Source organism: Bufo bufo, chromosome 1, assembly GCF_905171765.1.
Source record: "Bufo bufo chromosome 1, aBufBuf1.1, whole genome shotgun sequence".
NCBI classification, from domain to species: Eukaryota; Metazoa; Chordata; class Amphibia; order Anura; family Bufonidae; genus Bufo; species Bufo bufo.
In genome coordinates, this window is record NC_053389.1 from 599571241 (window position 1) to 599584677 (window position 13437).

Consider the following 13437-nt stretch of genomic DNA (forward strand, 5'->3'; position numbering starts at 1 on the left):
TATTTTTTGTCACAAGTTAGTGGAATATGAGACTTTGTAAGAAAAAAAAAAAATCATCATTTTCCGCTAACTTGTGACAAAAAATAAAAAGTTCTATGAACTCACTATGCCCATCAGCGAATACCTTAGGGTGTGTACTTTCCGAAATGGGGTCATTTGTGGGGTGTTTGTACTGTCTGGGCATTGTAGAACCTCAGGAAACATGACAGGTGCTCAGAAAGTCAGAGCTGCTTCAAAAAGCGGAAATTCACATTTTTGTACCATAGTTTGTAAACGCTATAACTTTTACCCAAACCATTTTTTTTTTACCCAAACATTTTTTTTTTATCAAAGACATGTAGAACAATAAATTTTGAGCAAAATTTATATATGGATGTCGTTTTTTTTGCAAAATTTTACAACTGAAAGTGAAAAATGTCATTTTTTTGCAAAAAAATCGTTAAATTTCGATTAATAACAAAAAAAGTAAAAATGTCAGCAGCAATGAAATACCACCAAATGAAAGCTCTATTAGTGAGAAGAAAAGGAGGTAAAATTAATTTGGGTGGTAAGTTGCATGACCGAGCAATAAACGGTGAAAGTAGTGTAGGTCAGAAGTGTAAAAAGTGGCCTGGTCTTTCAGGGTGTTTAAGCACTGGGGGCTGAGGTGGTTAAAAAAATAAAAATTAAATTAAATCCAAAAACCAGTGTTGGCTACCTCGTCCTCCTCCATCGCCGCTTCCACCTACACCACTACGTCCACCGCCCCCTCAAACTCCTACTCCATATGGACCTCCACCTCAAGTTCATTTTTTTTTATTTGTACGTATTATTTTTTTTTTATGTCATTTCACTAAATTGTCTGCTACATTTTCTGGTGAAATTCACCAATTTTTGGGTGTGATATACCACTGCTATACCTAGTAGACAGGTAAAAAAAAATCACTAATTTGTCTGTTACATATTCGGGTGAAATTCACAAATTTTTGGGTGTGATATACCCCGGCTGTACGTAGTAGACAGGTAAAATTTCACAAATTTGTCTGTTACATATTCGGGTAAAATTCACAAATTTTTGGGTGTGATATATCCTTGCTCTACCTAATAGACAGGTAACATTTCACTAATTTGTCTGTTACATATTCGGGTGAAATTCAGCAATTTTTGGCTGTGATATACCACTGCTATACCTAGTAGACAGGTAAAAAAAAAATCACAAATTTTTCTGTTAGATTATTGGGTGCCATTTTACCATTTTTGCCGTGAATAAACCCCTGCTCTGCATAGGCGACAGGGACCGAAAGTTTTAAAAATCACCTGTTCCATTGGTGGGTGACATTAACCCTTTTCTGGCGATGAAAAACCCCTGCTCTTCATAGGTGACAGGGAATTAAATTTGTAAAATTCGTCTTTAATTGGCCCTTTCATTCGATCCTTCTGGTTTAATAATTTGTCCCACATTTCAGCTCGATCACATTGCAGCCATTGACCTCCCTTGAATATTGTCTCCCTTTCTCACGCTCCCTCTCCGGCGTGGAACCCTGATTCCCCGCTAACTGTGATCAACATGGTAGGCGCAGAAAAGAACATCGAAAGTTGATAGAGAAGATATCCAATTGGATTGTGGACATCACGGGGACGTTCGACATGGTGGAGCAGTATGTGTGCACACGCGTACACGTACTTACTGATGGGTCTTCCCCCTTCAACTTCTGGGTCTACAAATTGGGCATATGGCCTGAGCTTGCCCTTTACGCCTTGGAGGTGCTGGCCTGCCCTGCAGCCAGTGTGTTGTCTGAACATTTGTTTAGCACGGCTGGAGGGGGTTATAACAGGTTATATTTCCCAATGTTTTGGGGTGTACCCTAATTTGAACAAAAAACGAAAAAATTTAAACCAAAAACCAGTGTTGGCTACCTCCTCCTCCTCCACCGCCGCTTCCACCTACACCGCCACATCCACCGCCTCCTCAACCTCCTACTCCAAATGGACTTTGTCCTCCAAGATCAAGATTATTATTTTTTATTTTTACATATTTTATGTTATTTGAAGTCATTTCCCAATCCACATTTGTTTGCAGAACACTTGCCATGCTCTTAACCACATTCTGCTGCCATTTGCAGCCCTCTAGCCCTTTCCATGACTTTTTTACAGCCATTTTAGTGCTCAAAAGTTCGGGTCCCTATTGACTTCAATGGGGTTCGGGTTCGGGGTCAAGTTCGGCTCCCGAACTCGAACTTTTTTGTGAAGTTCGGCAGAACCCATCGAACTCGAACATCCAGGTGTCCACTCAACTCTATTTATTCACTTTTTTAAACACACAGCTATTATTTTGAACACAACTGTGTATATTGTGTGGTTTTGCTCTGGCAGACAGGCTAGCGGACTCAGTATAGAGGCAATCACAAAGTTTTTAACTTAAACAGTTCGGTGTTTATTCACACATAAGGAAAAACAAAATGACCATTCACAGTCTTGGTGTTAGTTCACACCATGCAATGTCCATAGAACAAAATCTTCACCTGGTTAGCAGTTTTCCACCCACAGTCCACAGAAGGCTTTAGGGGCCTGTTTGCCGGCATGCGGCTCTCAGCCCTTTAGTACGGCACAAATTCACAGGTCCTAAAACACAGAGACTCCCCAGCTTCTCTGTCAGATGGAGGATAAACCACACCCAGCTGAGACTGCTGGCTTGGTTTTATATAGGCCAAAAAAGACCCGGCCTGAAGCGTGGGGAGAAGCCACCCACCCAGCATTTTCGCTACTACCAGTAAGAGCCGGCCCGGATCGGCTTTACACAGTGGCGTTGCTAGGGCTGGTGTCACCCAGTGCAGTAAAAAATGATGTCACCCCGCCCCCCCCCCCCCCCCCCAAAGCTTAGAGCCCCAGCACCCACTTTTACCCCTGGCAGCAGCTCACCTAGGTCAGGTGCACCCCACTTTCGCTGGCTGGCTGAGACACCAAATGCTGTTCAATTTCTTCTGGTGACCGCTTCTTCGTGTGGTCATCGTGTTCTGACCTGTGCGGATGAGTCACGTAGGGGACATCCATCAAGCTCCGCCCTGCCGCCGCTGACGTCCCTTCACGTCCTTCACTGAGCCTGCCGACCGACCCAAGCGGTAAGGATGGGGGGAGGAGTTTGGATAGTAAACAGACCGCTGACTGGGGGGGGGGCTATTCAGTCAGATCGCTTACCGGGGGGGGGGGTGCTAGTTGCTAGTGGTGTTGGGTCCGGCCAGAAGCGGATTAAGTGCATGTGAGGCCCGGGGCTGTCTACCCCACACGGGCCCCTCCCTCCATTTTAGTTTAAAAAAAATCTGTATGATGAGGCTGCGGTGCTTTGTGAGCGTCACAGTCTCTTTCTAGGACATATGACATCATTTTCATCGTTCACGTGGTCTAGGTGCAGCTCAATCCCATCTGAGTGATTGGGGCTGAGCTGCAATACCAAGCACAGTGCTATCAAATGGACAGAGCTGTGCTTCGTAAGGAGCAAAGAGGCTGCGGCGCTCACTGGAACATTGCAGTCTCCTCAAACAGCAGATTGTCGGGGGTGCCAGGAGTCAGACCCCCACCAATCTCCTAACTCTCTGTGTACAGATGTCATAGATGTTCCCTGCAGTCCTATGTAACACCCCACATAACACAGTGAATTATTGTGTTATGTGGGGTGTTACATAGGACTGCAGGGAACATCTACTACATTATCTGCACAAAGAAAGTTAGCACAGTTATCTGGGCTGTTACATAGGACTGCAGGTGACATCTACAAATTAAAATCTTAGCCCGCTCTACATATAGGAGAATACAGCACCACATGCCTCTAACTTCCAGTGACATTTCCTGTCATGCAGACCTTCTCTTTCCTCTTCTCCTCCATTTGACCCAGACCACCATGACAAATTCTTTCAGCCGCATCTGGTCTCTGCAGAGTTTGTTACACAGACACATTCGATTTCTCATAATTGGGGTCATTTATCAAACTGGTGTAAAGTAGAACTGGCTTAGTTGCCCACAGCAATCAATCAGATTCCACCTTTAATTTTCCAAAGAAGCTGTCAAAAATGAAAGGTGGAATCTGATTGGTTGCTATGGGCTACTTAACCAGTTCTACTTTGCACTAGTTTGATAAATTATCCCAAAGGTCCCTGTCTACAGCAGTTATAATGTCCACTGGAGTGCCCCCAGTAATAATAACACCCTATATTGTGCTCCAGGTAATAATGCCTGTATAGTGATCCCAAAAATAATGTCCCCTAATAGTAATTTTCCCCACACAGCCCCCATATAGTAATTTTCCCCACACAGCCCCCATATAGTAATTTTCCCCACACTGCCCCATATAGTAATTTCCCCCACACTGCCCCCATAAAGTAATTTGCCCACACACTGCACTTCTATGAAATAATTTGCCCCCACACTGCCCCCATGAAGTAATTTGCCCCCACACTGCCCCATGAAGTAATTTTCCCCCACACTGCACCCCCTGAAGTAATTTGCCCCCACGCTCCCCCATGAAGTAATTTGCCCCCACACTGCACTCCCATGAAATAATTTGCCCCCACACTGCCCACCATAAAGTAATTTGCCCCCACACTGCACTCCCATGAAATCATTTGCCCCACACTGGCGCCCATAAAGTAATTTGCCCCCACGCTCCCCCATGAAGTAATTTGCCCCCACACTGCACTCCCATGAAATAATTTGCCCCCACACTGCCCACCATAAAGTAATTTGCCCTCACACTGCACTCCCATGAAATCATTTGCCCCACACTGGCGCCCATAAAGTAATTTGCCCCCACACTGCACCCCCATGAGGTAATTTGCCCCCATACTGCACCCCCTGAAGTAATTTGCCCCCACAATGCACCACCTGATGTAATTTGGCCCCATACTGCCCACCACGAAGAATTTGCCCCCACACTGCACCCTCTGAAGTGATTTGCCCCCACTCTGCCCGACATAAAGTAATTTGCCCCCACACTGCCCCCCATGAAGTACTTTGCCCCCAAGTAATAATCTGCACCCACACTGCCCCACATGAAGTGATTTGCCCCCATTTAATAACTACCCCCCCTGAACTGATTTGCTACCACACTGCCCAATGTCCTCCTCTGTCCCCCCAAAGTTGGCACACACAAAAAAAATAAAAAATTAAAAGCTAATACTTACCTGTGTCCGGCATGGTGAGGCAGGCGCGCATTCTTCATTGTCCTGCGTCCCTCCCGGCACAGGCGCGTGATGACGTCATCACGCACGCCTGCGCCGGGATTTCACTACCGCATAGGCCTCAGACCTACTAGGCCTAAAGCCTATGGCAGTGATTAGTGGTGAGGCAGGGAACTATTCGTTCCCGTGCCCCGATGCAGTATGTGGGCGTTCGGGTCGGCGGTGGGCCCCCCATGGATGCTTGGCCCGGGGCTACCGACCCGAACGCCCCTATTATAATCAGCCAATGGGTCCCATCAGACTGGTGTCACCCGATGCGGCCCGCACCCGCCGCACCCCCCTATACTAACAAACAGTGTCAGTCAGCACTAGCTGCTGCTGACACTTAAAACTACCGTCACTTACCTCACCGAGGCCAGGAATCTCAGTGACACATACCTTCCATCAATGACGGCCCCTTGCGCCTTCCTACATACCTACCCCCTTTGTTCAACCCTGAGGGGGTGAACACCTGCCAGACAGTGTACCCGGGACAGGGCATCTGCATTTTCCCTGTAACCTGCCTGCCCTATGTTCCACAGAAAATATAAAGTTTTGTAACGACAAGAACCACCTGGTGACCCGAGCATTCCTCTCTTTGGCCTGGCTCATCCACTTGAGAGGGGAGTGGTCGATCACCAGATGGAACTTTCTCCCCAACAGGAATAGCGGAGATACTCGAGTGCCCATTTTATGGCCAGGCACTCTCTCTCCACTATACTGTACCTAGTCTCGGTGTTCGGCTCAGGAAAACAGCAGGATGTTCCTCCCCATTGATGTCCTGAGAGAGTACAGCTCCGAGGCCTACTTCTAAGGTTTCGGTCTGTACCACAAACTCCATCTTGAAATCAGGCGTCACCAATACCGGGGACCCACACAGGGCAGACTTCAAAGCGGAGAAAGCCTTTTCCACCTGCTCATTCCACCGAACCGTCACTGACTTCCGTCCCTTCAAAAGGCCTGTCAACGGTGCAGCGACTGTAGCAAAATTGGGGACAAACCTCATATAGTACCCCACCATACACAGGATGACTTTACTTGCCGAGTAGTGACAGGTCGGGGCCAATTCCTAATTGCCTCAATTTTGTTCACCTGAGGTTTGATAACTCCGCACCCAATTACATACCCCAGTTACTTGGTCTCTTTTAACCCTATCGCGCACTTTTTTTGGTTAGCGGTTAAGCCAGCCTTCCTAAGGGAGTCCTCTACAGCCTGTACTTTAGGTAGGTGATTTTCACAGTCGGTGCTGTGGATAACGATATCGTCCAGGTACGCCGAAGCGTACCGACGATGTGGACGGAGTACAATGTCCATTAGCCTTTGAAACGTGGCGGGAGCCATGTAAACCAAAGGGTAATACCTTGTACTGATACAGCCCCTCTGGCGTGATGAAAGCAGTTTTTTCCTTGGCAGCCTCCGTCAAAGGTACCTGCCAGTACCCTTTGGTGAGGTCCAACACAGAAAAATACCGGGCTTGGCCCAAGTTCTCAATAAGCTCATCCACTCGGGGCATGGGATATGCGTCAAACTTGGACACCTCATTCAGTTTGCGGAAGTCGTTACAGAACCGCAATGTCCCATCCGGTTTGGGTATTAAGACTATTGGACTGGCCCATTAACTTTTTGACTCCTCGATGACACCTAGCTGGAACATTAGCTTCACTTCCTCCGTGATGGCTTGTCGCCAAGCCTCGGGTACCCGGTATGGTTTTAACCGGACTTTTGCCTGAGGCTCAGTGATAATGTCATGTCGGACTATGGAAGTGCATCCAGGGAGGTCCAAGAACACATCCGTGTTCCGACTAATGAACTCCCTGCCTTCCTGAGCCTGTTTAGAGGACAGGCTGTCAGAAATTCTCACTGTGGAAGCCGCTTCCCTTGCTTCAGACAGAGGGGCCGAAACCGCTTCCCCTTGGAATCCTGGTCGTGGGCTATCTTCCGTACAGGTTTCCCTATCTTTCCACGGTTTGAGCAGATTCACATGGTATTCCTGCTCCGGCTTTCGCCTCCCTGGCTGGTGTACCTTGTAATCTACCTCTCCAATTTTTTCAAGCACCTCGTAGGGCCCCTGCAACCTAGCTAGGAACTTACTGCTTTGGTGGGTACCAGAACCAATACCCGATCACCCGGGTTAAAGGTCCAGGCCTGAGCCTGCCGATTATACAGTAGATCCTACTCTGGGCTCGCTTCGCTGCCTCCATATGCTCCCTAACTAGAGGTAAAACTGTTTCCATCCGTCCTTGCATCTGGGTGACGTACTCAACAACACTTCTGTGTGGTGTGGGTTGTTGTTCTCCCTCCTCTTTGGCCATGTCCAACAGACCGCGAGGGTGTCTGCCGTATAGCAGTTCGAAGGGCGAGAACCCAGTAGAGGCCTGGGGCACCTCTCGCACTGCGAACATGAGATAGGGCAGAAGAAGGTCCCAGTCTCTCCCATCCTTAGAGACCACTCTTTTTAGCATATTTTTTAATGTTTAATTAAACCTCTCTACCAGGCCATCTGTTTACGGATGATACACGGACATCCATAGCTGTTTTATGTGGAGCAACTTACAGAGTTCCCTCATGACCTTGGACATAAACGGGGTCCCTTGGTCAGTCAGAACCTCCTTAGGGGCCGACCCACGCGAGAAAACATCTCCATTAACTCCTTAGCTATGAGTTTGGCTGATTTATGCCGCAGTGGCACCGCCTACGGGTACCGAGTGGCATAGTCGAGGACAACCAAGATGTGTTGGTGTCCTCTAGCAGACTTCGGTACCGGGCCTACGAGATCCATAGCGATTCGCTTGAACGGGACCTCGATAATCGGGAGGGGTACCAGGGGACTACGGAAATGTGGCAAGGGGACGTTATCTGGCAGGTTGGGCAAGACTTACAATATTCTTCTACCTCTCTGAACACACTGGGCCAGTAAAACCACTGTAGAATCCGGTCCTGCGTTTTTTGCATTCCCAGATGACCCCTGTGAACATGCTGGTGGGCTAACTCTAACATGAGTTTGCGATAAGCCTGGGGCACCACCAACTGTTCAATGGATTTACCTCGCAGCTGGTTTACTCGATACAACATCTCTTGATGACAAAACGGGGGAACACCGCCTCTGCCCCCAGTTGTTGTGGTTCCCCATTTATTATTGATACATTTTCCCAGGCTCAGGATAGGGTTGGGTCCCGATGTTGTGCAGTACCAAAATTATCCCCGGAGACATTGAAGTCGGCTAGCTCTGGACCTGGCAGCAAGTCTTCCATGTCTACCACCATCACACTTAGCGGGGTTGTCTCCCCCTCTTCTGAAGTGGCAGTCACCCCTACCACTGGCCCTTCGGACTCAGGTTCCCAGGGTATTGGTCTCCCCCTTAGCTGGGCCATTCTGCTAGGGTCACATCTGTCTCACGGGTATCGGTAAATTTAATGTCTGGCCATAGTGCTGGGGTAGTCTCTCCCATAGTTCATATGGTAATTTTGAGTCCACCTTCCAGCCACTGTTGATATAGAGACCAGGGCGGTGGGATAGTCCTTTAAGTCCCCATGAATGTGCAATGAGTAGGACACTGGGTCAGTTGGGGCTGCTATGCAGTGGGTCAGATTTAGGTGTAACTAAGTTCGTGACGCCAGTTGCAGCTTGCGCAGGTACTGTAGAAGGGCCCTTTAAGATGGTATAGCTCATGTACTAGGTTAGGAATGCCAGAGGGGGATATTGACTCTGTATTGTGTCAACGGTGTCTCCTAGCTGTAGTACGGCTGGACTCCTGTATCCTGGCTCACATGCAACAAAATTGAGTGTTGTAAATAGGAGTAATGGAGGAATGATGGAATTCCACACAGAGAATAGGGTCCAACTTGTCTTTACTTGAGGTTATCTTATGCAGCTCTAGATCCATACAATGTTACAGCAATAGTCTAGGGTCCCAGCAGGTATTGGCAATATGTGGCAGGAATTATATCTATATTCTGCATCTGAACATACGCCTTTAAGAATCTGGCAGGTATCTGTCCTCTGCTCTGTCTATGTTCTGCTTGGTTTGGGCCTGACTAGCTATGGAGGTACTTATCTTCTCCTTGTATTTGGAATCTGTACTTACATGACTGCTCGCAGTGAATGATGGTGGTGTCCTGGAGATCTAGTAGTTCTGAAGATGGCTGCTTTCTTTGTCATCCAGCTGAGGTAAGGAACGCAGGCTAGGAAGATTGGTTTGGGCCTCAGGTTAGGCCTGAATCCTTGGTTGGGATCCCTGTTTCTGGGAGCTCCTATTCACACAGCCTACCCCAACAGGGGGTGGCTGGTACACTGCCTAGAACTTTCTATCCTCCTCCTGAAGTAGGATGTGGGAACATTCCACTCCTCCTCAGATAGGGAGAAGCTCACCTGGAATGGTCTATTCCAGTCTAGGTATACTAACTTGCTTGGTTCTGCTACATACTGCTCCCACCTGCTGGTGTACATGAATATTACAGCATAAATACAGTGCAACAGACCTGGAAAATGCACATTATGGGAAAAATGATGCAAACTTATACCAGATGACTATGCATATACCTAACATTATGAAGCAGGGGAACAGAAGTTTAGTGACATACTTCAGGATGTTACATACCCCGTTACTTTAAGTGAAGCCGTCCTCGGCGCAAGATAGGCGGGTGAGAAGTGAGCTCTGGGTAGCCAATTAATACAAAGTGCTGCGTGAATATACATATAAATGACGTACAAAGACAAAACATTTAACGGTTTCCTCGAGGTTCCTGCCCGCTAGCATAAGGTGTCAAACACACAGTTTCCTTATCTTGGTATAACCAGGTAACCTATAACTGCACAAAGCAAAACCTTTACTGACTGACTTTGTATGTTCTGGATCCTTTAAACATCAAAGAAAGCATGGGGGTGTCTTTACTCTGTAATCCCGCCATTATGTAATGGAATGCCCGCAAATGAAAGGGTGGCTTTATCCTGTATTCCCTTCCCTGCATTATAGCCTGAAGAAATTTGGCTTATAGCACGATCACTATGATGTCTATGAGGAAGCTAGAATATAAGGCTCTAAGGCTTATATTCTTAGGCAAAAAGGCTCAGAAGGGGAGGTATGCGTCGTCTCCATGTCTTCTGGCAATGAGACACCTCCGGATGGAAACAATCCGGAACATTTAACAACGGGAAGGATCAGCCTAGGGCTTCTAACGATTCCCGAAGCAGCAGGGGTACCTGTGAAACTAGACCTGTCAGGACTTACCATTTGGTCCTACCCTGGGTACCTATGGGTATATATCACCGGGTGTAGGCCATTGGTGTACAACGTCCCTCTGATGACAGTCCGTATAAGGGGGGAGAGAACAAGAGCTGTAAAAAGGCACACTTTAGTAAGTTGCTACATTTTTTGTTAAGTGCAATGGTAAGTGCAATCATTTGAAAATTCACATTGTGGCGCCTGGAAGGATAATACACACAATGGGCAGGATATCTTGAACATTACATAACATTTGTAAACTGGTTACAAGGACATAAGTTATTAAATAGCATGACAATTAAATGCAAGCTTTTATGTTGCAAACATTTTTATAAAATAGTGCAAATTTTATAAGTGCAAGGATAGGCTCAACAATACCTTGAGTCCGTATTCCTGAAAGTGCTTGAAGTTTGTAGAAAAGTCCTTTGCAATCCACAGGGCAAAAGTTAATTGTAATCCAAAGGGTTAAAAGGGTTATAAAATAGCAGCAGGCTATCAGGTAACCTGAGAAAGGGGATAAAACACTGAACTTGGATGTTGAGGGGTTTAGTGCTGATGGGGGGAGTCCTTACTGACATGACCATCTGGAGGAGGACAAACCTGGCAACCTGGAACAAAATGGTTAAAACATCACACAACAATGCCAACAGGTCCTCACCCGTCAGGCAATCAGTCCATGGCGTGGCTCCCAAACAATGTCACTTGCATATTCTCTTTAGTGGGGACACCCTACAGGTAGGTATCCAGCTCTTCATCGCTGCTTGAGCTGCTGAAGTGCATAAGAGTTAACTCCTGCCTCTGCTGGTGGCTGAGGGTAGTGTTGATTGTAGTGCGCCAGCAGCCTCTACCTGTGACTGTAGGTATTGGTTGGACAGCCAACCTGGAGAACGTAACCGTTGCTTGCTGCAGACCGGGATCCACAGCCGGTGCAGGAAGGGGAAGAACTTCTGGCTTCATTGGTGCAGGAAGGGCTGGTACATTAGACTGTGGCTGTTGTGGCTGCTTCCAGGGCAGCATATAGGGGGGCATGAAGCATGGCTGGACCTTGGGATTGAAGGTCAATACTGAGTTATTAATTTGTCCTACCCTCAGGGTTGGTGGCGGTGACAGATCAGGAATTAAAGGTGCAGGGGCTGGTTGTGCCTTTTCTTTGAAAACCAGCCGGCCGTCTGGGGTCTCTTGGAGGCATCTGGTTCTGGCTGCAGAGCCTGGATCCTCCTGCCAGGTCTCTGGGGTGATGGCAGGGGAGAGAGGTTTCTGGAGCAGGGTGACTCCGGCTGCAAATAGTCCTTGCATGGACCGCATGGGGGTATATTCAACTTGATCCCCAATGTACAGGTTGTGCCTCTCCTGGGGCAAGTAATGACGTTTAACTGATCTGCGGCCTACAAATACCTCAGTTCCTGAATGGTTATCCTGGAGGAAACCCACGCCTCTTTCTACAGAGAACCATAGGACGGTTCCTGTACGCCTGGTCAGGATGGAATCTCCAGATTGGGGACTGTCAAGTACCTCCTTCACCCATTCTTCTACGGCTGACTTGTACTCCCAAGCCGTCTGGGCAAATGTGGTAATTTCGTGGGGCACCTCTGGGTTAAGGCTACTGAGCTGGCTGTAGCTGGGCGGTGGAGTGGAATCCCTAGCCGCCTCTACCGCACCAGTAGGTGGCTCTGGCCTGGTAGGCCGAAGATTGATAGGCAGTGCTGGGGTCTCAGGACGTGGCGGTGGAACGGACGTGGATCGGGCCTGGGCCTCAGGGAGCGGGGTAGCTCCTACCTGATGTCGTGGCCGGTTCCGGTGTCCTTGGCTGTTCCTCCCGAGGTTCGGGCGCCATCTGGTTCACTGGCTTCCTCTCTGCTGGTGGAGTGACATCAGCGACGGCCTCTGCGGGAGCGGGTACGACGTCCATGTTCATCTGGGCAGATGCGTCGCCTTCCGCTGGTGCACTGTATACGACGGAGGGATCCACAGCCTCCTGGTATTCTATTACCAGATCCGGAACACCGCTAGCAGGCATCGGGACTTCATCGTGGGTCTGCGCAGGCATCTCCGGTAGCTCAGGAAGGGTGGATGCAGCGGGGGTCTGGTGCGCAGGAGTATCCACATCCGCCGGTCTGGCGCCAAAAGCTGAGGGTCCGCATCTCTGTGTTAGTTGGGAGACTCGGATCTCCATCGGCTGTTCGGGGTAGACATCCTCCGAATCGATGGACATGGCATTCCATCTTGGTCGCGGATAGGCCATCTTCGCTGTGCTCCAGCACACACTGATTGCTAAAACTAAAGGAGGGGCACAGAGGGTGGAGCTTTTATCACCTCTGGCCAGATCATAGACAAGTCCATAGAGGGCGTTCTCCAAGTTTCCCGCTCCTGAAGGGGCGTATTCGATATCTTCGCGCTTTTCCTGAGGGGGTGTAGCTACATTTTCCCGCTTCTAGGGGGCGTATTCCTCATTTTCGCGCCCCTGGAAGGGCGTTTCTTGATTTCTTTGTCTTCTAGCATGAAGATGCAGCGCCATCTTGAAGCGAATATGGCGAATCTCCACAATAAGGAATTAACTCTTCAAGTGCTGCAGCACACGTGCAGCGCTCTCTTTGGCACAGCAATGCAAGTAAGACAATCACTTTTTAAGCGGTTTTGGTACAATCTTCAGCCATGATTGTTATACTGTGCAGCATGCGGTTTAAGTCCGTTTTTTGGCACAATTAGATGCGGTTCTGCTGTTTAGGGATGGACACACAATACAATCCTATCCTGTTCGTGACGCCACTTGATGCAATGAGCAGGACACTGGGTCAGTTGGGGCTGCTATGCAGTGGGTCAGATTTAGGTGTAACTAAGTTCGTGACGCCAGTTGCAGCTTGCGCAGGTACTGTAGAAGGGCCCTTTAAGATGGTATAGCTCATGTACTAGGTTAGGAATGCCAGAGGGGGATATTGTCTCTGTATTGTGTCAACGGTGTCTCCTACCTGTAGTACGGCTGGACTCCTGTATCCTGGCTCACATGCAACAAAATTGAGTGTTGTAAAT